Source organism: Lissotriton vulgaris, unplaced genomic scaffold (assembly GCF_964263255.1).
Source record: "Lissotriton vulgaris unplaced genomic scaffold, aLisVul1.2 SCAFFOLD_8657, whole genome shotgun sequence".
NCBI lineage: Eukaryota > Metazoa > Chordata > Amphibia > Caudata > Salamandridae > Lissotriton > Lissotriton vulgaris.
This window is the reverse complement of record NW_028246827.1, coordinates 659-26884: the sequence shown is the minus strand read 5'-3', so window position 1 is coordinate 26884 and position 26226 is coordinate 659. Positions and strand designations below refer to the sequence as shown.

Here is a 26226-nt window from a genome sequence, read left to right as displayed (position 1 = left end):
TTTATTAATATTAGCCTCCGTTAGTTTGAGAATCAGGCCATGAGAACAGGCAAAAGGAATTTGTTTTTTGACCTTGGCAGCCCAGCTGGTCTGCGCAGACGAACTTTTTTTTCATTCTGCAAGTTTCGATCACGTCCCAGTGTGTTATGATGGGCTACAATCCAATTTTCTTCCGCGCACGGCTTGTTTATTTAAGGGCGGGGTGGCCTGGGCTTCTCTGACCATGGAAATTGGGAGGCTTGCAGTGCCCTGCTGATGCTGTCATCATTTGGCAGTATTTCAATTTTTTTTTTCTTCTTCACACTGTAGCATGACTCTTGCCCAGAAGGGTGGGACTGGCTTAGTTAGGATTAGGGTATGTTAGGCCCCACTCAATGTTACTAAAAGTTAAATTTTGAATGTTTTTTAATTAATTAGGATATTCTCTTTTCGATAATGAAAGGCACCCGGGGTGCTTTTTAAATGGAAAATTTTATTTTACAAGAATAATGATACTTCTTCTCTTGTTTCTAGGATGGCTGCAGTTGGGGTGCGTGCGTGCGTCTGCCCACTCCCTTTATTTGTTTTAGCTTTTTATTTTCATGTTATTATTTTAGTTTATTGTTTTGGATGATGGAACCAGACCAGACCAGACCAGACCAGACCGGGTGATGGATGGCCGCATTGGAGGAAGTACCGAGGATGCAGGGTGGTGGCCTACACTGAAGAATTTGGACATTAAATAATCCCTTGGACAAGCAGGCCCCACTTTTAAAGAACGAGAAGAAAAAAAATGTTTTCTTTGTAACAGTATTATAAATGAATTTGGACATTGAATGATCCCTTGGACAAGCAGGCCCCACTTTTGAAAAGAAATGAAACCCATACATGTTTTATTTGTTACAGGATTGTAAAAGGACTTGATTCATAATACCTTGTACAAGCAGGCCCCACTTTTAAAAAGAAATGAAACCCAAACATGTTTTATTTGTTACAGGATTATAAAAGGACTTGATCCATACTCCCTTGTACAAGCAGGCCCCACTTTTTAAAGCAAACAAAAATATGTCACCTATTATAGTTTTTCCCAAATGAAGGACTTTTTTGAATGATGGCGCACATATGTGCTCCACTGTGTGATTTAAGCTTGATGTTACACTAGTTATCTTGTAGACTGGGGTTGTAGTTTTTTTACTGTTCTTGCATTTTCACCTTGATTAATCAAAGGGTGGTTACCTTACAATTTAGATGGTTCTGGGTGGTGTGTCTTTTAGTATGACTATGTGTTAATGTTTATCCAGACCTTGCAACAGTTTGTCATGTTTATTTCTCAGATTTCACCTTAAATTGACTAATGTCAGCAGGTAGGCCTCATTTAGGCCTATTGTTATTTTCATCTCACATATTAGCACCTACACCAATAGTTTCATGTGTCACCATTAGCTTAAGTTGTCCGAAGTAGGCCCATTTAGGCCCCTTGCTGTTTTCATTCAACACATAAGTCCCTACATCATTAGATTTCACCAGTTATCATTAGAAGTTGAGGAACATTTAGTTTGAGGATGCTTTGGTTAGTTTCTGTTGTTATCAGATCCAATCTCAGATATGTTTCAGCATTCAAGTCAAGGGTGCTTTGATTTGTTTTTAGGTTTCTATTCCCTACAATTGAGTTTCAGGTGGAATTTTCTTGAGTTGTCATTGTTTTTAGGGAGTTTTTTAGGTTTTGATTTGTTGATAGATTGTGTTGATGTTTGTTTGTTTAGATGTTATTGTTTGTCAGATGTTCGCAAGATAAGGATCTAAGGGTGGATGGCAGGGATATTTAGCAGTGATATAGATCTTAATCTTGCTCACATCTAGGATAGGTATTTTTAGCCTATGTTGGATAGATTATGTTGATGTTTGTTTAGATGGTTGTTGTTGTTTATAAGATGCTCGCAAGATAAGGATCTAGGGTGCAGTGTAATGGCAGGGTTTTTGGCTTTATTTAGCAGTGATAAAGATCATTATTCTTGCTCGCATCTAGTATAGGTATTCTTAGCCTGTGTTGGCCCTTTTAAGCCCTTTTTCCAGACCTAGAAGAGGATAGCTGCTTAATGTGCCTTTATTCTTGACTTTAACCTGTCTATTGCCTATTGGCTTTGACATATTAGACATATTGGTATGGTTTATGTAGGTATTCTGACAGAGCTAAGGAGCATTTCACCCCTTTCGGGCCTACAGGTCTAAAGCTAGAGAGACTCCATCTTGATGGAAGCAGAGAGGCTTTGTAGGGCAAAAGTAATGTTTATAGTTATAACTGTTGTTCGCCCTAAGCGGACCGGAGAGAACCGGCCAGAGCTGAATCTAATCAGGAATTGTTCCCGGGCTCAGTCTCCAGACGAAACAAGCAGACTGGTCACTGTGGGAGCGTCTGGCGCAAGGAGCCTGGTGCATGGGATTGGTGAGAAGAAGCTGCTGGCTGGAACTTTCCATGAGGAAACAGCATTCTATATTTGTGAAGTGCAGAGGCGGAGTCAGGCAGTCAAGCAGAGGGGAGTCGAGGAGTCAGTCGAGGAGAGAGTCCAGCAGAGAGGAGAGCAGTGGAGTGGAGTTGGCAGAGAGAGAGAGAGGGTTCAATCTGGAGAAGAGCTGAGTTGAATAGTGAGCTGGAACTGAAGGAAGCAGTCAGAAGCAGTTGTTTATCAGGAGGAAGTGTGAATAGCTGGAGTCTGAAGTAATGCCTTTTAGAAGAGATAGAGGAGAGCTCGTGGATTAACCTATGGGAGCAGATGGAATTGGACATTGGCGCAGAGAAAGAGCGACTAAGATAGTAGAATGAACGGTGATCAGAGCGGCAGGAACCATTAAAGAGTGAAGACGCAAAGTGGAGAGACAGTCAGAGCGGGGGAGAGGAGTCCAGAGACAGAGCGATCAGCGCAGAGGTGTACCCAAGAGTGCAGGAGAGGAGAGAGAGCATGAGATGAGCCAAGGCACAGACGAGAGAGGAACCCAGATGACAGCTAGAACAAGACTTCACACTAATCAGGTGATATTGTTTTCATCACATTAGCTACACTTAATCTTTTCCCTTTCAGCGGAGTGTTCCTGTTATGTGTAATCCTTCTCTTTCAAGCGGTGTGTTCTACCTATATAGTCTTTGTTAGATTTGCATAAATGTTTATATTACTGTAATAAATGTCCCCAGTTTATAACTAACTGGCGTGTAGTCCCTATTCTTGTTCACTAAAGGTAAATGGCACTTCTAGGTGTTTGCTAGGCGCATGAATGGATGAGTAATCCCAATCAGGTGAGTGGTGATCACATAAATAGGGAGTGAGTGGACCTTTGATGCCAAGAGCCGGTAATACACAATAATCTGGACCCACATCCAAAGTTATTATTGTAGTTTCATCCCGAGTAGACAGCTGAGATAATATCCCAATATATATATATATGTATAGGTGTTCATAGGAATGTGGTCGTCGTTTGACACGCGGCGTTAATGAGAGCACTGGAGTGTCAAACCAGTGTGTAAAGCCACCGGATTGTGGTATAAGACTAAGTGAGAGCGTCAGGGGGGATACTGGCGTTTATGTTTCGCAGGATCGCGAACGCTGGAAAAGGGAGCATTGGGTTCTGCAGGCCCGTGTGTAGACACGCCGGATTGTGTGTCAGATCTGCCCTGGGGTAGAATGGTCTGGGTCAGGGTGACCGCGAGACCAACTGATGTAAATAAGTGTGGTGTAGGGTATGGATATCCCTAGTAATCAGTGAGTATTCTTAGTATCCCTATAGATTTAGTGGTGTTTTTGATAATATGAGCTTGTATATTGCGAGTTCCCTATCCTCAGGTAGGTACCAGGTGCCTGGATAGGTGGTCCTGAGGACGGAAGGTGAGTACGTTTTGGCTGGGTCATAGGGGCCCCTGGGGGCTGATCCCATCTAAACAGAAAATCCAGCCATTACACCGATGCAGAGGCATATAGGACCGTGGTCCATCTGATGAAGCCCTCCCCGAGGCCGAACCTCCGTAACACAGTGCAAAGGTAGTCCCATTCCAGGCTGTCAAAAGCCTTCTCTAAGTCTACCGATAAGACTACCGGGCACGGGGCGTCCACGAGCGGTTCTCCCAGCAAGCGGAACAATCTGCGAATGTTCATGGTCGTGTTACACCTGGAGATGAATCCAGCTTGGTCCTCATGTACCAGAGAGCTCATGTGCCCCAGCAACCTCGAAGCCAAAATGCTGCTCAGTATTTTATAGTCAACCGTCAACATTGATAAGGGACGGTAAGACCCCGGATCGGATGAGTCCCTTCCGGGCTTGAGGAGGGGAACCACTAAGGCCTCACACATCGAGCCTGGGAGCCGCCCAAGCCTCTTCGCCTCTCTGTATACTATTAATAATCTTGGGGCTAGGAGATCAGCATAAGCCGCATAAAACTCCACAGGAAGGCCGTCCAGGCCCGGGGTCTTATTTCTCGCCATCTTTTTAATGGCGCTGCGGATCTCTCCCAGTTCTATGTCGGACCCCAGGGCTTTCGCCACGTCCTGCTCCACTGTTTGGAGCTCCAGAGGCTGTAGATAATTATCCAGCAGGTCAGGGTCTCGGACAGAGCGGCTGCGGTACAAACTTTCGTAATAGTGCAGGTAGCAGCTCAGAATCTCAGGTTGAGTGTGCACCGCAGTCCCGTCTGCCATGCGCATGGACGTCGTCAATGAGGTCTGGCGCGTAGGGTTGGCTAGCCATGCCAGCAACGCGCTCGACCTATCCCCCTCTGCGAGGGACCTAACCGTATAGGCCTTGTAGTCAAAACAGCGCAGCCGTTCGACCTCCGCCGCTACCGCCTCCTTCGCCTCCGCTGTGCGTTCCTGTAATTCAGGGCGCCCGGGGCGGCGGAGTTCCAACTCGCGGAGTTTCCGGTCCGCTGTATCTAGGTCGGCAAGGATAATTCGTCTCATGCCGACCTTTTTAGAAATACAGTATCCCCTCACCACCACCTTAAAAGCGTCCCACTCTAGCGCTCTCGAGCTCGCGGTGCCTCCGTTGGACGCAAAGTACTCCGAGATCTTATCGCCCAGGTCCGCTTTGAAAACACTGTCCTCAAGGATCTCGGGCCGTAACTTCCAGGTGGGCACTGCAGGCACCCCGGGAAACCAACGAAGGTCCAGCAGGAGGGAGTTATGATCTGATATGGTCCTGGCCAAATATTCAGACCGGGCCGCTGCCGAAACCAGTTCAGGCGAGCCAAGAAATCCGTCCAGTCTAACGTGCAACTCATGGAGGCCCGAGAAATAGGAATAGTCCCTAGTTGTGGGGTGTTGCGCCCTCCAAATATCCGTTAGACCCCAGTGTGTCTGCCAGTCCCTACGGCCCTTAGCCACGCGGCGAACCGGAGAATCAGGAAGGGGCGGATGCGAGCGGTCAGTGTCCACATCCACTACTGAGTTGAAATCTCCACCGAGCAGGAGGGGCCCGGAGAAGAAGTGGGCCAACGAGCCCGATAACCTGGATAGGAAGGCAGTCTGGTCTATATTGGGAGCGTACACACAGCAAACGTTTAGGTCCCTCCCCCCCAAAGTGCCCGAGATGGCCACATAACGCCCCTCTGGATCTATCACTGTTTTCGTGACCGGAAAGGGAACCCCAGCTCTAACCCAAATCAGCGCCCCTCTGGCATACGCGGAGTACGAAGTGCAAAAGACCTGCCCCCTCCACCTACGCTGTAGCGCCACCCCTTACGCCTTGTTCAGATGGGTCTCCTGTAGCAGCGCCATTTGTACCCCCCTACGCACTAAATAAGCGTGGACTTTGTGACGCCTAGACATGGTGTGAAGCCCCCGCACGTTCCAAGTAATACATTTCAGATTAGCAACATCAGCCATTGTCCCATATCGTTCGCGCAAAGTCTCCCCATCTGGGTCCCAACAAAGAAAGAGCATCAATCAACCCAGCACTGATGGCGGCCATTTTCCCCAACCAAAACTTAACAACCCCAGTTCGAACCAAACCCCCATCCACCCTCCCCAGAACAGGACCCAAATAGCACCATGTAGTTCCCATCCAAACCATACCCACCAAAACCCCACTGTCCCCGACTAATCCTGCGGTCGCCACCGTAGGAAGGCCTTAAGGGCCAGGTGCGGGCCGGGCGTTGGCAGTGGGCCCTCGATGCCCAGGCCACCAGGACTATGGCAAGCCCAAAACAGTGCTCAAAACCCTCGGGGCAAAAGCAAGGCACCCACCCCCCCCTCCCCGGGAGTCAGCATCAATCGTCGGCACCCGCCACCCCCGTGTCGGGCCCCCACCCAAACTGAAGTAGCTCACCCCGTTAACCCTGTCCATCCAGAAGGTCCTCCACCGATTTCGGTGTGATCACCGGCGTGTGGACGCTATCAGTCACCGATTCCTCGGAGTCCGTCGGTACCCCCTCGTCACCAGGGTCCGCTTCCTCTGCAATGGCACCGTCCCGTGAGCCAGATAGCGCAGATAACACCTCCAGCACTCCCTTCCGCTCCGTCGATGTCTCCGCAGTTGAGGGCCCGCCTGAGCGGCCACGGCGACTCCGAATCCTTTTAGACCGCCGTCTCTGCTCCGGCTCCGCCGCCAGCTGAGATGAGGAGCCGAAGCCATCTTTCCCTGCTCTATAGAGTTCAAGCCAGTTACAGACATCCTCCGGGGTATCAAAGAATTGAGTCTTGTCATCGACAATTATGCGGAGCCTTGCAGGGAATAGGAGCGAGTATTGGATGCCCTCGCTCCGGAGCTCGCGCTTGACCGCCAAGAAGGAAAACCGTCTGCGTTGGGTTTCATAGGTGTAATCCGGGAAGATGTTCACCTGGCTGTTCGCCACTTTGAATGGACCATTATGTCTGGCGGCATTGAGGATGAGGTCTCTGTCTCGAAAGTGCAATAACCGTGCCACCACCGGTCGCGGGGCACGTCCCTGTTGTGGTGGCCTTGCTGGGACTCTATGAGCTCGCTCCAGGGTGTAGAAGGAGGATAGACCCTCCGGGGCCACCGTGTCTCGGAGCCAGGCTTCCAAGTATGCCACCATGTCGCCATCCTCAATCTTCTCCGGCAGGCCCACCACACGAATGTTATTTTGCCTGTTACGGCCTTCTGCATCCTCTGCTCGCTGCTCCAGGGCAGTAATCCGGGACAGGGCATCCTTCATAGTCGCGGCCAAGGTTCGCTGCGCCGGCTCCAAAGTTTTCACCGAGCTCTCCACTTCCTTGACCCTGTCCGAAAGTTTGCCGTGATCCGCTCTAAGGAGGCCTAGGCTCGTCGCCACCTGGGCAATGTCCTACTGGAGGGCCGAGCGCGTGGTCGCAATCGCCTCCAAGACGTGGTCAAATTGCTGCTGCATTGGTGCGCCACCAGAACTCTCCGGGTCCACACGTTCCTCTTTGTCCTGGGACTCCGAGTCTGAGGCGGCTGGGGTAGTCCCCTTGGCTCCCCTAGGTTTCCCCGTGTCGCCGGGAGCACACAATGTGGATCCAGGAGCAGGCGCCACCGAGTGCGGGCGCCGGCTATGACTCTCCCGGTTGCTGGTCCTCGGGTCGAGTGCCGGAGATCCCCGTCTCCAGGGCCCGTTGGACCTTCTCAGCTTCGGCTCGCGCCACCACCACGTCGTCTGAGGGCACCGAGGAGGAGGCGGAGACAATCGGCGCCAGGTCGGGCAGGCCCGTGTGGCTGATAAAGTCCCGGAATGAGGGTCACCAACTCCGCCGGATGATTTGTGGCGCCAAAGGGATGCGCCTCCCATGGAAGTGGGTCGGCCAGGAAAAAGCAGCCAACTGCGGCGCAGGGAGCGGAGCTACCGTCGGGGCCTCCAGGCGTCCGCGTGCCGAGATCCACTATAGCGAGGGCATCTGCCCATCTGGGTGCGATCCCCGTTTAAAGAGTCCAATCAGACCGATATCCAGACCCTCATATCACTGGGAGACGGTAGAGCAGAGGGTGCGCCGCTGCCAGTGATGCTCCTCCAGTCTAATGGACCCGGCCAAGGGGACAATGAAGTCCGGGCGCCATGTTGGGTCGCACTCCGCAGTTCCACCAGCTTCGATTTTCCGCCGGGTCACCACACGTTCGGACTGCGCCAAGGGCCCCGGCAGGTCCCCGTCGGGCCGATCAACAGAATGCGGGGGTTGGGGTGCCCCGCAGCCTCCGATTTACAGGATAATCACGGGCTCAGTCCCGGAGCCGAGCTCTCAGGCGACCATCGCCATCGGCGCCCAAGCCACGCCCCCCCTCCAACCCTTTCCCTAATGTTGCACTGACTGGAGTGTGAATAGTACATTTTTCCCCTTCACTATCCAACCCTTTCCCTACTGTTGCACTCATTGGAGTAGGAATAGTAATTTTTACCCTTCTGTAATCCAACACTTTCCCTAATGTTTCACTGACTGGAGTGTGAATACTCCAGCGCTTGGCCCCTCCCGCCCTCAACCCTTTAAAATGGAACCCCCCCCCAGGAAGCGCAGCGGACGAGCGCAGCGGGCACGACGTAGGCGCGCCGGAGTTGCGCCTGAGTTAAGCCCGTCTGCGCCCGTCCGCGGCCGAACGGGGCCAGGGGCCACCGCCCCTGCTTCTGGTTCTGATATCCCCAGACTTACCTACTCTCGATCTACACTGTATAGCTTACGAACCCCGCCTAGTAAGCACTGCTCTCGCATGCGTGGTCAAGATGCCCCTCTATCTTGCCCTGCATGTGCCTTGGCTCTTATATCTCTCCCCTCGGAGTTGTGTATTCCCTCATCCCCTCTCTGGTTTGAGAATCCTCTCCCAGCAAATGCTCACCTGCCCAATCCCTCTTCTGTTTTTAGTTTTATTAGCTTAAATTGTCGCTCATTGCCCAAACACAAGAGGGACATATTTGATCTCCTCACTTCATCTAGCCCGTCGGCCTTGTTTCTAACTGAAACTTGGCTTAAGGATTGTTCTGGTCCGGATATTGCCACCGCCCTCCCTGATGAATACACTTTCGTGGGGCGTAATAGACCTCTCAGGGATGGAGGTGGCATTGCCATTATTTTTAAAAGGATCTACTCCTGTAAGTGGGAAGACCTCGATATCCCTAATTGTGAAGCTGGTAGTTTTAAATTGTCATTATCCCCTAACTTCACATTATCTGGTGCTCTTCTGTATCGCCCGCCTGGCGCAGCCGGAGCATGGGCAGCCGCCCTTCCGGAACTCATTGCCCCCCTTTTGCTAGACTCTAATAACTTCCTGTTGTTGGGTGATATGAATATACACTTCAACGACACTCTATGCCCTATTAGCACTCATTTTATACAGGATTTTGCCGCCCTCAATTTAAGTCTCTTAAACTCTGGTCCCACTCATAAAGGCGGAAACCTATTAGACCCAATCTTCACTAATCTAAATACTGTTACATGTCTCCCCCCCAGACCTATTATTTGGTCAGATCATTTCATTGTAGAGTTCCACATTAGGATAATGGATGCACCCTGCCCCTCTAACAGCCCACACTCCCTTAGAACTACTAGAAATTGGCAAAGACTTAATTTGGAGCAGCTTAATAATTCCTTAGAAAAAACCCTACCTCCTCTTGCCAATATTTCTACGGATGATGTGAATACAATTAGCACCTGGCTTACCTCTGCAATTGATTCTTGCCTTCCGAAGCGTAATTGCAAGCAAAAGTTCCTGCACCAACCTGCCCCTTGGTTTAATGAAGAACTTAAAATGGAAAAATCCCGCTGCAAAAGACTGGAGCGTATTTGGAGATCCAACTATTTTTCCGCAGACAAAGAAAACTATAAACTAGCATTACATAAATATCACATCTTATGTAATACCGCCAGGGCCAATCATGTTAACAACACAATATTGAAAGCTCAGAACCGACCTAAAGCCCTCTTCAAGGCAGTTCAGGAACTATCTGGTATGTCATGTGCCCCTAAAGCTCCTTGTCTGGATAGCAATCAATGTAATTCCTTGGCAGACTTCTTTACTGCGAAAATTGACAGCATCTATGCGGGTTTCATAGCTTCACCATCTGCTTCACCCAAGTCATCTATTCGGCAATATGACCATCCATCTACACAGGACGACCCTGAACGTTCCTCTTTTCCTATATTAGACAAGTGGGAATGTATCTCTATGTCAGTTTTCCAGAAACTGCTGGCAGAGATCAAATCTGGCTCTCCATTGGATCCCATCCCCTCCCAGATTCTCTGTACTTTAGCCACCGCCCCTTTGGACTGTATTCTAGCTCTCTTGAATGCCTCTCTCAGGGAGGCAATTGTTCCTAACATCTGGAAACATGCGATGGTGGTTCCACTTCTAAAGAAAGCCAATGCGGATGTTTGCAATCCTGCCAACTTTAGGCTCATTTCTCTGCTTCCCTGCCTCTCGAAGGTGTTGGAGAAGCATGTTAACCGTCACCTCACCAGCCACATTGAATCGGCGAACGTTCTCCACCCTTCCCAGTCAGGTTTTCGGGCGGGTTTCTCTACGGAGTCCACCCTTTTGGGAGTCTCGGAGACAGTCAGGCGCCAGGTAGATAGAGGGGAGACAGTGGCACTCATCCTTCTGGATTTGAGTGCCGCTTTTGACACCGTCTCCCACAACATCCTTCTCTCTGCCTTAAAGTCCGTTGGTATCTGCGGCTCCGCCCTTGCCTGGATTTCTAATTTTCTTTCCAATCGTACTTTTCAGGTTTTCTCCCCCTCTTCTGTGTCCACTGTTCACAATTCTCCATATGGGGTTCCCCAAGGTTCTATTCTTAGTCCGTTATTCTTTAACCTTTATGTTAGACCTCTTGCTTTTCTTGCGGAACAGGCTGGACTTTCTATTTTTTCTTATGCTGATGATACTCAAATTATTTTCTCCCTTTCTTCTAATCAGCACTCCCCCTCCTCTTCTCTTCGTTCTGGACTCACTGACATCGCCAATTGGATGCTGACGAACAAACTAAAGCTAAATGGCGATAAAACAGAGCTTCTTCTGTTTGGGCCGGACTCTGCTCTCTGGGGCCCCCAACATTGGCCTCAGCAAATGGGACCATTGCCGACCCCAGTAACTACAGCACGCAATCTCGGGGTCCTCTTTGATAATCAGCTATCTATGAAACATCATGTGGTCAAAGTCTCAGCCACCTGTACCACCATCATCAGGTGGTTGAGGAAAATCACATGGATGCTTCCCCCAGACACCCAGAAGTCAGTGGTCCAGGCCTTAGTGACATCTCGCCTGGACTACGGTAATGTACTTCTTCTGGGTGCCTGCAAAGAGGTCACCCGGAAGCTCCAAGTGGTTCAGAACATGGCTGCCCGTCTTCTCTGTAATTTGCCGAGAACTTCCTCTGCTTCTTCGACCCTGCGTAGCCTGCATTGGCTGCGCATAGAATCCAGGTCCAAATTCAAAGCTCTTTGCTTTATGCACCGTATCAAAGCCGGAAAATCCCCTCACTATCTATCCACTTTAGTTCAACAATATTGTCCCTCGCGCACCCTTAGATCGTCCACCCACTGCAGATTCTCTGTTCCCCGTTTCAAGCGTGCTAGAGTTGGAGGGCGCTCTTTTTCTTACCTGGCACCCACGCTTTGGAACTCGCTCCCCATTCCTTTGCGGTCTGAAACATGTTATTTCAAGTTCCGCAAAGGAGTGAAAACCTGGCTGTTTTCCCTATAATCTGTTCTCTACAATTCCGTTTGCCTTCTATTACTTCTGTTCTCCTAGCGCCGGGAAACCCACGGGTAGCTGTGCGCTCTACAAAATCAGATATAATAATAATAATAATAATGTTTTCCCCTCCGCTATCCAACCATTTCCCTACAGTTGCACTCATTAGAGTAGGAATAGTAATTTTTACCCTTCCGCAATCCAACACTTTCCCTACTGTTGAACTCACTGGACTGAAAATATGAAGTTTTTCCCCTCCGCTATCCAACCATTACCCTACTATTGCATTGATTGGAGTGTGAATAGTAAGTTTTTCCCCTCCCTATCCAACACTTTCGCTACTGTTGCACTCATTTTAGTAGGAATAGTAATTTTTACCCCTCCGCAATCCAACACTATCCCTACCGGTGCACTGACTAGAGTGGGAATAGTAATTTCTACCCCTCCGCTAACCAACCCTTTCCCTACTGTTGCACTGACTAGAGTGGGGATATTAAATTTGATCCCTCCTCTATCCAACTCTTTCCCTAATATTGCACTCATTGGAGTGGGAATAGTAACTTTCACCTCTCCACTACCCAACAGTTTCCCTACTGTTGCACTGACAGGAGTGGGAATATGAAATTGTATCCCTCCACTATCCAACACTTTCCCTACTATTGCACTCACTGGAATGGGAAAAGAAATCTTTTACTCTCCGATATCCAATCCTTTCCCTACTGTTGTACTGACTAGAGTAGAAATATGCATTTTTATCCCTCTGCTATCCAACACTTTCCCTACTGTTGCACTGACTGGAGTAGGAATATGAAGCTTTTCCCCTCAACTATCCAACCCTTTCCCTAATGTTGCACTGACTGGAGTGTGAATAGTACATTTTTCCCTTTCGCTATCTAACCCTTTCCCTACTGCTGCACTCATTGGACTAGGAAGAGTAATTTATACCCTTCTGTAATCCAACACTTTCGCTACAGTTGCACTGACTGGAGTGGGAATAGTAATTTTTACCCCTTCCCTAGCCAACACTTTCCCTACTGTTGCACCGACAGGAGTTGGAATAGTAATTTTCCCCTCCGCTATCCAACAGTTTCCCTACTGATGTACTGACTAGAGTAGGAATAATTCTTACCCCTCCGCTATGCATCACTTTCCTTAATGTTAATTTTTCCCCATCCACTATTGAACTCTTTCCCTACTGTTACACTGACTGGAGTGTGAATAGTAATTTATTCCACTCCGCTATACAACCTTTTTCATACTCTTGCACAAATTGGAGTAGGAATATTACTTTTTACCCCTCCGCTATCCAAAACGTTTCCTACTGTTGCACTAACTGGAGTGTGAAATGTAAGGTTTTTTCCCATCCGCTATCCAATCCTTTCCCTACTGTTGCACTCATTGGAGTGGGAATAGTAATTTTTACCCCACCGCAATCCAACACTATCCCTACCGTTGCACTGACTAGAGTGGGAATAGTAATTTTTACCCCTCCGCTAAACAACCCTTTCTCTACTGTTGCACTGAATAGAGTGGGTATATTAAATTGTATCTCTCTGCTATACAACACTTTTCCTACTGTTGCACTCATTGGAGTGGGAATAGTAACTTTTACCCTCCACTACCTAACAGTTTCCCGACTGTCGCACTGACTGGGGTGGGAAAAGTAAGCTTTACCCGTTTCGCTATCCAACACTTTCCTTACTGTTGCACTGACTAGAGTAGGAATATTAATTTTCACCCCTCCGCTATCCAACACTTTACTTAATGTTGAACTTACTGGACTGAAAATATGAAGTTTTCCCCTCCGCTATCCAACCATTTCCCTACTATTGCCTGATTGGAATGTGAATAGTACGTTTTTTCCCCTCTGCTATCCAACACTTTCTCTACTGTTGCACTCATTGGAGTGGGAATAGGCATTTTTACCTCACCGCGATCCAACACTTTCCCTACTGTTGCACTGACTGGAGTGGGAACATGAAATTATATCCCTCCACTATCCAACACTTTCCCTACTATTGCACTCACTCGAATGGGAATATGAATTTTTACCCCTCTGCTATCCAACACTTTCCCTACTGTAGCACTGACTGGAGTAGGAATATGAAGCTTTTCCCCTCAACCATCCAACCCTTTCCCTAATGTTGCACTGACTGGAGTGTGAATAGTACATTTTTCCCCTTCACTATCCAACCCTTTCCGTACTGTTGCACTCATTGGAGTAGGAATAGTAATTTTTACCCTTCTGTAATCCAACACTTTCCCTAATGTTTCACTGACTGGAGTGTGAATAGTAATTTTCTATCCAACCATTTCCCTACAGTTGCACTCATTGGAGTAGGAATAGAAATTTTTACCCTTCCGCAATCCAACACTTTCCCTACTGTTGAACTCACTGGACTGAAAATATGAAGTTTTTCCCCTCCGCTATCCAACCATTACCCTACTATTGCATTGATTGGAGTGTGAATAGTAAGTTTTTCCCCTCCCTATCCAACACTATCCCTACCGGTGCACTGACTAGAGTGGGAATAGTAATTTTTACCCCTCCGCAATCCAACACTATCCCTACTGTTGCACTGACTAGAGTGGGAATAAGAATTTTTTTCCTCTCTGATAACCAACCCTTTCCCTACTGTTGCACTCATTGGAGTGGGAATAGTAACTTTTACACCTCCACTATCCAACAGTTTCCGTACCTTCGCACTGACTGGAGTAGGAATAGTAGGCTTTGCCCGTTTCGCTATCCAACACTTTCCTTACTGTTACATTGACTAGAGTAGGAATATACATTTTTACCCCTCCGTCATCCAACACTTTCCCTACTGTTGAACACACTGGACTGAAAATATGACGTTTTTCCCCTCCGCTATCCAACCATTTCCCTACTAATGCACTGATTGGAGTGTGAATAGTAATTTTTTCCCCTCCGCTATCCAAAACTAGCCCTACTGTTGCACTGACTGGAGTGGGAATATGAAATTGTATCCGTCCGCTATCCAACTCTTTCCCTACTATTGCACTCACTCGAATGGGAATATAAATATTTTTCTCTCCGATATCCATCCCTTATCCCTACTGTTGTACTGACTAGAGAAGGAATATATGTTTTTACCGATCTGCTATCCAACACGTTCCCTACTGTTGAACTGACTGGAGTAGGAATATGAAGCTTTTCACATCAACTATCCAACCCTTTCCCAACTGTTGCACTGACTGGAGTGTGAATAGAAATTTTTTCCCTTCCGCTATCAAACCCTTTCCCTACTGTTGCACTCATTGGAATAGGAATAGGAATTTTTACCCTTAAGCAATCCAATATGAAAATATGAAATATGCAATTTTATACCTCTGCTATCCAACACTTTCCCTACTGTTGAACTCACTAGAGTGGAAATAGTAATTTTTACTCCTCCGCAATCCAACAGTTTCCCTACTGTTGTACTGACTAGAGTAGGAATAATAATTCTTACCCCTCCGCTATGCAACACTTTCCTTACTGTTGCACTCACTGGAGTGGAAATGTTATTTTTCCCCCCTCCACTATTCAACTCTTTCCCTACTGTTACACTGACTGGAATGTGAACAGTAATTTTTCCATTCCGCTCTCCAACCCTTTCCCTACTCTTGCACTAATTGGAGTAGGAATATTACTTTTTACCCCTCCTCTATCTAACACTTTCCCTACTGTTGCACTAACTGGAGTGTGAATAGTAATTTTTCCACTCCGCTATCCAACGCTTTCCCTACTCTTGCACTAATTGGAGTAGGAATATTACTTTTTACCCCTCAGCTAACCAACACTTTCCTTTCTGTTGCACTCACTGGAGTCGGAAAATTAAGTTGACCCCTCTGCTATCCTACTGTTGCACTGACTGGAGATGGAATAGTAATTTTTTGCTTCTCCGCTATCCAACACTTTCCCTACTGTTGCACTTACTGGAGTGGCAATATTAAATGTTATCCCTCTACTTTCAAACAGTTGCCTGTTGTTACACTCACTGGAGTGGGAATAGTAAGTTTTACCCTTCCGCTCTCTGAAACTTTCCCTTATGTTGCATAGACTAGAGTAGGAATATTAATTTCTACCCCTCTGCTATCCTATCCTTTCTTCCTTTCTTACTGTTGCACTGACTAGAGTAGGAAAATTAGTTTGTACCCCTCCAATATCCAACACTTTCCCTACTGTTGCAAACACTGGAGTGGATATATGAAGTTTTTCCCCTCCGCCATCCAACACTTTCCTTACTGTTGCACTGACTGGACTGTGAATAGTATTTGTTTCCACTCCGCTATCCAACACTTTCCCTACTGTTGCACTCATTGGAGTGGGAATAGTAATTTTTAACCCTTCGCTATCCAACACTTTCCCTACTGATGCACTCATTGCAGTAGGAATAGTAATTTTTACCCTTCCGCAATCCAACACGCTACTGTTGCACTGACTGGAGTAGGAATATGACATTTTATCACTCTGCTAACCAACACTTTCCTTACTGTCGAACTCACTAGCGTGGAAATAGTAAGATTTACCCCTCCGCTATGGAACATTTTCCCTACTGTTGTACTGACTAGAGTAGGAATAATAATTCTTATCCCTCCACTATGCAACACTTTCCTTACTGTTGCACTCACTGGAGTGGGAATGTTAAATTTTCCCCCGCCACTATTCTACACTTTCCCTACTGTTACACTGACTGGAGTGTGAATAGTAATTTTTTCCACTCCCTACCAACGCTTTCCCTACTCTTGCACTAATTTTAGTAGGAATATTACTTTTTACCCCTCGGTAATCCAACACTTTCCCTACTATTGCACTCACTGGAGTGGGAAAATTAAGTGTTCTCCTCTGCTATCCAACCACTTCTCTACTGTTGCACTGACTTGAGTTGGAATAGTCATGTTTGCCCATCCGCTATACATCACTTTCCCTACTGTTGCACTGACTGGAGTGGCAATATTAAATGTTATCCCTCTACTATCTAACACTTGCCTGTTGTTACAATCACTATAGTGGGAATAGACATTTTTACCCTTCGGCTATCCAACACATTCCCTTCTGTTGCACTGACTAGAGTAGGAATATTAATTTGTACCCCTCTGCTATCCTATCCTTTGTTACTGTTGCACTGACTAGAGTAGAAATATTAATTTGTGCCCCTCCAATATCCAAAACTTTCACTACTGTTGAACTCACTGGAGTGGATATATGAGGTTTTCCCCTCCGCCATCCAACCCTTTCCCTACTGTTGCACTGACTGGACTGTGAATAGTAATGTTTTCCAATCCGCTATCCAACCCTTTCCCTACTGTTGCACTCATTGGAAAGGGAATAGTAATTTTTACCCCTCCGCTATCCAACACTTTCCCTACTGTTGCACTCATTGGAGTAGGAATAGTTATTTTTACCCTTCCGCAATCCAACACTTTCGCTACTGTTGCACTGACTGGAGTGGGAATATGACATTTTATCACTCTACTAACCAACACTTTCCCTATTGTTGAACTTAAGAGAGTAGAATAGTAATTTTTACCTCTCCGCTATCCAACAGTTTCCCTACTGTTGTACTGACTAGAGTAGGAATAATAATTATTACCCCTCTGCTATGCAACACTTTCCTTACTGTTACACTCACTGGAGTGGGAATGTTAAATGTTCCCCCTCCACTATTCAACATTTTCCCTACTGTTACACTGACTGGAGTGTGAATAGTAGTTTTGTTCCAATCAGCTATCCAACCCTTTCCCTACTCTTGCACTAATTGGAGTAGTAATATTACTTTTTACCCCTCCGCTATCCAACACTTTCCCAACTGTTGCACTCACTGGAGTGGGAACATTGAGTGTTCCCCTCTACTATCCAACCATTTCTCTACTGTTGCACTGTCTGGAGTTGGAATAGTAATTTTTGCCAATCCGCTATCCAACATTTTCCTTACTGTTGCACTGACTGGAGTGGCAATATTAAATGTGATCCCTCTACTATCTAACACTTGCCTGTTGTTACACTCACTGGAGTGGGAATAGTAATTTTTACCCTTCCGCTATCCAACAAGTTCCCTACTCTTGCACTGACTAGAGTAGGAATATTAATTTGTACCCCTCTGCTATCCTATCCTTTCTTACTGTTGCACTGACTAGAGTAGGAATGTTAATTTGTACCCCTCCGCTATCCAACACTTTCCCTACTGTTGCACTCACTGGAGTGGCTATATGAAGTTTTTCCCCTCCGCCATCCAACCCTTTCCCTACTGTTGCCCTGACTGGACTGTAAATAGTAATTTTTTCCACTCCGCTATCCAACCCTTTCCCTACTGTTGCACTCATTGGAGTGGGAATAGTAATTTTTTCCCCTCCGCTGTCCAACACTTTCCCTACCGTTGCACTCACTGGAGTGGGAATATTACATTTTTACACCTCCACTATCCAAATCTTTTCCTACTGTTGCACTAACTGGAGTGTGAATTGTAATGTTTTTCCCATTCGCTATCTAACTCTTTCCCTACTGTTGCACTCATTGGAGTGGGAATAGTAATTTTTACCCCTCCGCAATCCAACTCTATCACTACTGTTGCAATGACTAGAGCGGAAATAGTAATTTTTACCCCAGCGCTAACCAACTGTTTCCCTACTGTTGCACTCATTGGAGTGGGAATAGTAACTTTTACCCCTCCACTACCTAACAGATTCCCTACTGTAGCACTGACTGGAGTGGGAATAGTAGGTTTTACACATTTCGCTAACCAACACTTTCCTTACTGTTGCACTGACTAGAGTACGAATATTAATTTTATCCCCTCCACTATCCAACACTTTCCCTACTGTTGAACTGACTGGACTGAAAATATGAAGTTTTTCCGCTCAGTTATCCAACACTTGCTCTACTGTTGCACTCATTGGAGTGGGAATAGCCAATTTTACCCCTCCACAATCCAACACTTTCCCTTCTGTTGCACTGCCTAGAGTGGGACAATGAAATTGTATCCCTCCGCTATCCAACACTTTCCCAACTATTGCAGGCACTGGAATGGGAACATAAATGTTTTCTCTCCGATATCCAACCCTTTTCCTACTATTGTACTGACTAGAGTAGAAATATCAATTTTTACCCCTCTGCTATCCTACACTTTCCCTACTGTTGCACTGACTGGAGTAGGAATATGAAGCTTTTCCCCTCAACTATCGAACCCTTTCCCTAATGTTGCACTGACTGGAGTGTGAATAGTAATTTTTTCCACTCCGCTAACCAACCTTTTCCCTACTCTTATACTAATTGGAGTAGGAATATTACTTTTTACCCCTCCACTATCCAACACTTTCCCTACTGTTGCACTAACTGGAGTGTGAAAAGTACGTTTTTTCCCCTCCGCTATCCAACCCTTTCCCTACTGTTGCACTCATTGGAGTGGAAATAGTCATTTTTACCCCTCCGCAATCCAACACTATCCCTACCGGTGCACTGACTAGAGTGGGAATAGTAATTTCTACCCCTCCACTAACCAACACTTTCCCTACTGTTGCAATGACTAGAGTGGGGATATTAAATTTGATCCCTCCTCTATCCGATACTTTCCCTACTATTGCACTCATTGGAGTGGGAATAGTAACTTTTACCCCTCCACTACCCAACAGTTTCCCTACTGTTGCACTGACTGGAGTGGGAAAAAAAAATCTTTTGCTCTCTGATATCCAATCCTTTCCCTACTGTTGTACTGACTAGAGTAGAAATATGCATTTTTACCCCTCTGCTATCCAACACTTTCCCTACTATTGCACTGACTGGAGTAGGAATATGAAGCTTTTCCCCTCAACTATCCTACCCTTTCCCTAATGTTGCACTGACTGGAGTGTGAATAGTACATTTTTCCCTTTCGCTATCTAACCCTTTCCCTACTGCTGCACTCATTGGAGTAGGAATAGTAATTTTTACCCTTCTGTAATCCAACACTTTCGCTACAGTTGCACTGACTGGAGTGGGAATAGCAATTTTTACCCCTTCGCTAGCCAACACTTTCCCCACTGTTGCACCGACAGGAGTTGGAATAGTAATTTTCCCCTCCGCTATCCAACAGTTTCCCTACTGATGTACTGACTAGAGTAGGAATAATTCTTACCCCTCCGCTATGCATCACTTTCCTTAATGTTAATTTTTCCCAATCCACTATTGAACTCTTTCCCTACTGTTACACTGACTGGAGTGTGAATAGTAATTTATTCCACTCCGCTATACAACCTTTTTCATACTCTTGCACAAATTGGAGTAGGAATATTACTTTTTACCCCTCCGCTATCCAACACGTTCCCTACTGTTGCACTAACTGGAGTGTGAAATGTAAGTTTTTTCCCCTCCGCTATCCAATCCTTTCCCTACTGTTGCACTCATTGGAGTGGGAATAGTAATTTTTACCCCACCGCAATCCAACACTATCCCTACCATTGCACTGACTAGAGTGGGAATAGTAATTTTTACCCCTAGGCTAACCAACCCTTTCTCTACTGTTGCACTGAATAGAGTGGGGATATTAAATTGTATCCCTCGGCTATACAACACTTTTCCTACTGTTGCACTCATTGGAGTGGGAATAGTAACTTTTACCCTCCACTACCGAACAGTTTCCCGACTGTCGCACAGACTGGAACAGGAATAGTAAGCTTTACCCGTTTCGCTATCCAACCTGTTGCACTGACTAGAGTAGGAATATTAATTTTCACCCCTCCGCTATCCAAAACTTTACTTAATGTTGAACTTACTGGACTGAAAATATGAAGTTTTCCCCTCTGCTATCCAGCCATTTCCCTACTATTGCACTGATTGGAGTGTGAATAGTAAGTTTTTTCCCCTCCGCTATCCAACACTTTCTCTACTGTTGCACTCATTGGAGTGGGAATAGGCATTTTTACCTCTCCGCGATCCAACACATTTCCTACTGTTGCACTGACTGGAGTGGGAACATGAAATTATATCCCTCCGCTACCCAACACTTTCCCTACTATTGCACTCACTAGAATGGGAATATTAATGTTTTTATCTCTGATATCCAATCCTTTCCCTACTGTTGTTCTGAATAGAGTAGGAATATACATTTTTACCCTTCTGCTATCCAACACTTTTCCTACTGTTGCACTGACTGGAGTAGGAATATGAAACCTTTCCCCTCAACTATCCAACCCTTTCCCTACTGTTGCACTGACTGGAGTGTGAATAGTATTTTTTTCCCCTCCGCTATCCAACCCTTTCCCTACTGTTGCACTCATTGGAGTAGGAATAGCAATTTTTTCCCTTACGCAATACAACACCTTCGCTACTATTGCACTGACTGGAGTGGGAATATGAAAGTGTATCCCTCTGCTATCCAACACTTTCCCTACTGTTGAACTCACTAGTGTGGAAATAGTAATTATTACCCCTCTGCAATCCAACACTTTCCCTACTGTTGCACTTACAGGAGTGGGAATATGAAATTGTATCCCACCGCTAGCCAACTCTTTCCCAACTGTTGCACTCACTGGAGTGGGAATAATAGTTTTTACCCCTCTGGTATCCAACATTTCCCTTACTATTGTACTGACTAGAGTAGAAATTTACATTTTTTCCCCGCCGCTATCCAACACGCTCCCTACTGTTGCATTCATTGGAGTGGGAATATGAGGTTTTCGCCTCCGCTCTCCAACAATTTCCAAACTGTTGCACTCACTGGAGTGGGACGATTTATTTTTTCCTCAACTCTATCCAACATTTTCCCTGCTGTGCCCTGTCTGGAGTGGGAATATTAAATGTTATATCTTCGCTATCCAACACTTTCCCTACTGTTCCACTCATTGGAATGGGAATGGGAATTTTTACTCCTCTGCTATCCAACAGGTTTCCTACTGTTGCACAGACTGGAGTGGGAATAGTTCGCTTTACCCCTCCTCTATCCAACACTATCCTTACTATTGCACTGACTAGAGAAAGAATAATAATTTTTACCCCTCCGCTATCCAATACTTTCCCTACTCTTGCTCTCACTGGAGTGGGAATATGAAGTTTTTCCCCTCCATTATCTAACCCTTTCCCTACTGTTGAACTGAATGGAGTGTGAATAGTACGTTTTTTCCCCTCCACTATCCATCCCTTTCCCTACTGTTGTACTCATTGGAGTGGGAATAGTAATTTTTACCCCTCTGCAATCCAACACTTTCCCTACTGTTGCACTTACTGGAGTGGGAATATGAAATTTTATCTCTCCGCTATCCAACAGTTTCCCTACTGTTGCACTGACTGGAGTGGGAATAGTAATCTTTACCCCTCCTCTATCTAATCCTTTCCCTACTATTGTACTGAATAGAGTAGGAATATTAATTTTTAGCCCTACACTATCCAACTCTTTCCTTACTGTTGCACTCACTGGAGTGGGAATAGTAATTTATTCTCCTCCGCTATCCAACCCTTTCCCTACTGTTGCACTCATTGGAGTGGGAATATTAATTTTTATCCTTCCGCAATTCAACACTTTCCCTACTGTTGCACTGACTCAAGTGGGAATATGAAGTTTTATTCCTCAGCTATCCAACACTTTCCCTACTGTCGCACTCACTAGGACTGACTAGAGTAGGAATATTCGTTTTTACCCCTCAGCTATGCAACACTGTCCCTACTGTTGCACTCACTGGAGTGGGAATGTACATTTTTTCCCCTCCGCTATCCATCCATTTCCCTACTGTTGCACTGATTGGAGTGGGAATAGTAATTTTTAGCCCTAGCTATCCAACACTTTCCCTATTGTTGTACTGACTAGAGTAGGAATATTAATTTTTACCCCTCCGCTCTCCAACACTTTCCCTACTGTTGCACTCACTGAAGTGGGAATATGAAGTTTTTCCCCTCCGCTATCCAACCGTTTCCTTACTGTTGCACTGACTGGAGTGGGAATAGTAATTTTTTCCATGCCGCTATCCAACCCTTTCCATACTGTTGCACTCATTGGAGTAGGAATATTACTTTTTACCCCTCCACTATCCAACACTTTCCGTACTGTTGCACTAACTGGAGTGTGAAAAGTAAGTTTTTTCCCCTCCGCTATCCAACCCTTTCCCTACTGTTGCACTCATTGGAGTGGAAATAGTAATTTTTCCCCCTCTGCAATCCAACACTATCCCTAACGGTGCACTGACTAGAGTGGGAATAGTAATTTCTACCCCTCCGCTAACCAACCCTTTCCCTACTGTTGCACTGACTAGAGTGGGGATATTAAATTTGATCCTTCCTCTATCCAACACTTTCCCTACTATTGCACTCATTGGAGTGGGAATAGTAACTTTCACCCCTCGACTACCCAACAGTCTACCTAATGTTGCACTGACTGGAGTGGGAATATGAAATTGTATCCCTCCACTATCCAACACTTTCCCTACTATTGCACTCACTGGAATGGGAAAAGAAATCTTTTACTCTCCGATATCCAATCCTTTCCCTACTGTTGTACTGACTAGATTAGAAATATGCATTCTTACCCCTCTGCTATCCAACACTTTCCCTACTGTTGCACTGACTGGAGTAGGAATATTAATTTTCACCCCTCCGCTATCCAACACTTTACTTAATGTTGAACTTACTGGACTGAAAATATGAAGTTTTCCCCTCCGCTATCCAACCATTTCCCTACTATTGCACTGATTGGAGTGTGAATAGTACGTTTTTTCCCCTCCGCTATCCAACACTTTCTCTACTGTTGCACTCATTGGAGTGGGAATAAGCATTTTTACCTCTCCGCGATCCAACACTTTCCCTACTGTTGCACTGACTGGAGTGGGAACATGAAATTATATCCCTCCGCTATCCAACACTTTCCCTACTATTGCACTCACTAGAATGGGAATATAAATGTTTTTATCTCTGATATCCAATCCTTTCGCTACTGTTGTACTGACTAGAGTAGGAATATACATTTTTACCCTTCTGCTATCCAACACTTTTCCTACTGTTGCACTGACTGGAGTAGGAATATGAAACCTTTCCCCTCAACTATCCAACCCTTTCCCTACTGTTGCACTGACTGGAGTGTGAATAGTAATTTTTTCCCCTCCGCTATCCAACCCTTTCCCTACTGTTGCACTCATTGGAGTAGGAATAGCAATTTTTACCCTTACGCAATACAACACCTTTGCTACTGTTGCACTGACTGTAGTGGTATTATTAAATTGTATCCCTCTGCTATCCAACACTTTCCCTACTGTTGAACTCACTAGTGTGGAAATAGTAATTTTTACCCCTCTGCAATCCAACACTTTCCCTACTGTTGCACTTACAGGAGTGGGAATATGAAATTGTATCCCTCCGCTATCCAACTCTTTCCCAACTGTTGCACTCACTGGAGTGGGAATAATAGTTTTTACCCCTCTGGTATCCAACATTTTCCTTACTGTTGTACTGACTAGAGTAGAAATATACATTTTTACCCCGCCGCTATCCAACACGTTCCCTACTGTTGCACTCATTGGAGTGGGAATATGAGGTTTTCGCCTCCGCTCTCCAACAATTTCCAAACTGTTGCACTCACTGGAGTGGGACAATTTATTTTTTCCCCAACTCTATCCAACATTTTCTCTGCTGTGCCCTGACTGGAGTGGGAATATTAAATGTTATCCCTCCGCTATCCAACACTTTCCCTACTGTTCCACTCATTGGAATGGGAATGGGAATTTTTACTCCTCTGCTATCCAACAGGTTCCCTACTGTTGCACTGACTGGAGTGGGAATAGTACGCTTTATCCCTCCTCTATCCAACACTATCCTTACTATTGCACTGACTAGAGAAGGAAGAATAATTTTTACCCCTCCGCTATCCAATACTTTCCCTACTGTTGCACTCACTGGAGTGGGAATATGAAGTTTTTCCCCTCCATTATCTAACCCTTTCCCTACTGTTGAACTGAATGGAGTGTGAATAGTAAGTTTTTTCCCCTCCACTATCCATCCCTTTCCCTACTGTTGTACTCATTGGAGTGGGAATAGTAATTTTTACCCCTCTGCAATCCAACACTTTCCCTACTGTTGCACTTACTGGAGTGGGAATATGAAATTTTATCTCTCCGCTATCCAACAGTTTCCCTACTGTTGCACTGACTGGAGTGGGAATAGTAATCTTTACCCCTCCTCTATCTAATCCTTTCCCTACTATTGTACTGAATAGAGTAGGAATATTAATTTTTAACCCTACACTTTCCTTACTGTTGCACTCACTGGAGTGGGAATAGTAATTTATTCTCCTCCGCTATCCAACCCTTTCCCTACTGTTGCACTCATTGGAGTGGGAATATTCATTTTTATCCTTCCGCAATTCAGCACTTTCCCTACTGTTGCACTCATTGGAGTGGGAATATTCATTTTTATCCTTCCGCAATTCAACACTTTCCCTACTGTTGCACTGACTCAAGTGGGAATATGAAGTTTATCCCTCCGCTATCCAACACTTTCCCTACTGTTGCACTCACTAGGAATGACTAGAGTAGGAATAATCATTTTTACCCCTCAGCTATGCAACACTGTCCCTACTGTTGCACTCACTGGAGTGGGAATGTACATTTTTTCCCCTCCGCTATCCAACCCTTTCCCTACTGTTGCACTGATTGTAGTGGGAATAGTCATTTTTAGCCCTAGCTATCCTACACTTTCCCTATTGTGGATAAGTGTGGCTCACTGGTTAGAGGAGGCAGACTTGGAAGCAGAGGTCAGCCCGGGACCAGGGTTCAATTTCCGGCTCGGCGGGGTCTTGAGTCCTAAAATGTCCATGGACTCGACAATTCCCGCTCCGGTGCCTACTCGATTCACGGGTTCACACTCTGCGACTCTGGGAAATAGCTTGCTTAATCTCCACAACGGCCCCTCGCGGCGGGATGCCTGGCTTTCACCTTGCGGATACCCTGCCGGGGTTATCTCACAGGGGAATACCAGGACGGGTTCCCTATGCAAGCGCTTAGAGATCGGTTGGTGATTTGCGCTATATAAATTCCTGTACATTTACATTTACATTGTTGTACTGACTAGAGTAGGAATATTAATTTTTACCCCTCCGCTCTACAACACTTTCCCTACTGTTGCACTCACTGGAGTGGGAATATGAAGTTTTCTTACTGTTGCACTGACTGAGTGCAAATAGTAATTTTTTCCATGCCACTATCCAACCCTTTCCCTACTGTTGCACTCATTGGAGTAGGAATATTAATTTTTACTCCTCCGCTAGCCAACACTTTTCTTACTGTAGCACTCATTGGAGTGGGAAAATTAAGTTTTCCCCTCTGCTATCCAACTCTTTCCCTACTGTTGCACTGACTGAAGTGGCAATATTAAAGTTGATCCCTTCGCTATCTAACACTTGCCTACTGTAACACTCCTCGGAGTCTAAATAGTAAGTTTTTACCCCTCCGCTATCCAACTCTTTCCCTTGTTGCATTGACTAGAGTGAAAAATTTGAATTTAAATATTTTTAAATTGTTTAATGTTTTAATTAATAATAGAGTGTTTTTTTAACATACATTTTATGTTATTTGTATATATATATATATATAAATCCGGCTTGACACCAGTAGATGAGGAGGCACTCACTCAGGCACAGATTAGCTTTAGACCAACAG

The 26226-nt window shown here is 45.7% G+C and overlaps 1 long non-coding RNA gene across 1 annotated transcript; it reads right to left on the bottom strand.

Annotated features, from left to right (window-relative positions):
* Positions 1-555: 555 nt before the first annotated feature.
* On the bottom strand, positions 556-3912 carry LOC147665736 (uncharacterized). The gene is made up of 2 exons (XR_015304983.1): positions 914-3912; positions 556-728 (listed from the first exon to the last, which is right to left on the bottom strand). It is a non-coding gene; the product is annotated as an uncharacterized LOC147665736 (long non-coding RNA).
* Positions 3913-26226: the final 22314 nt, after the last annotated feature.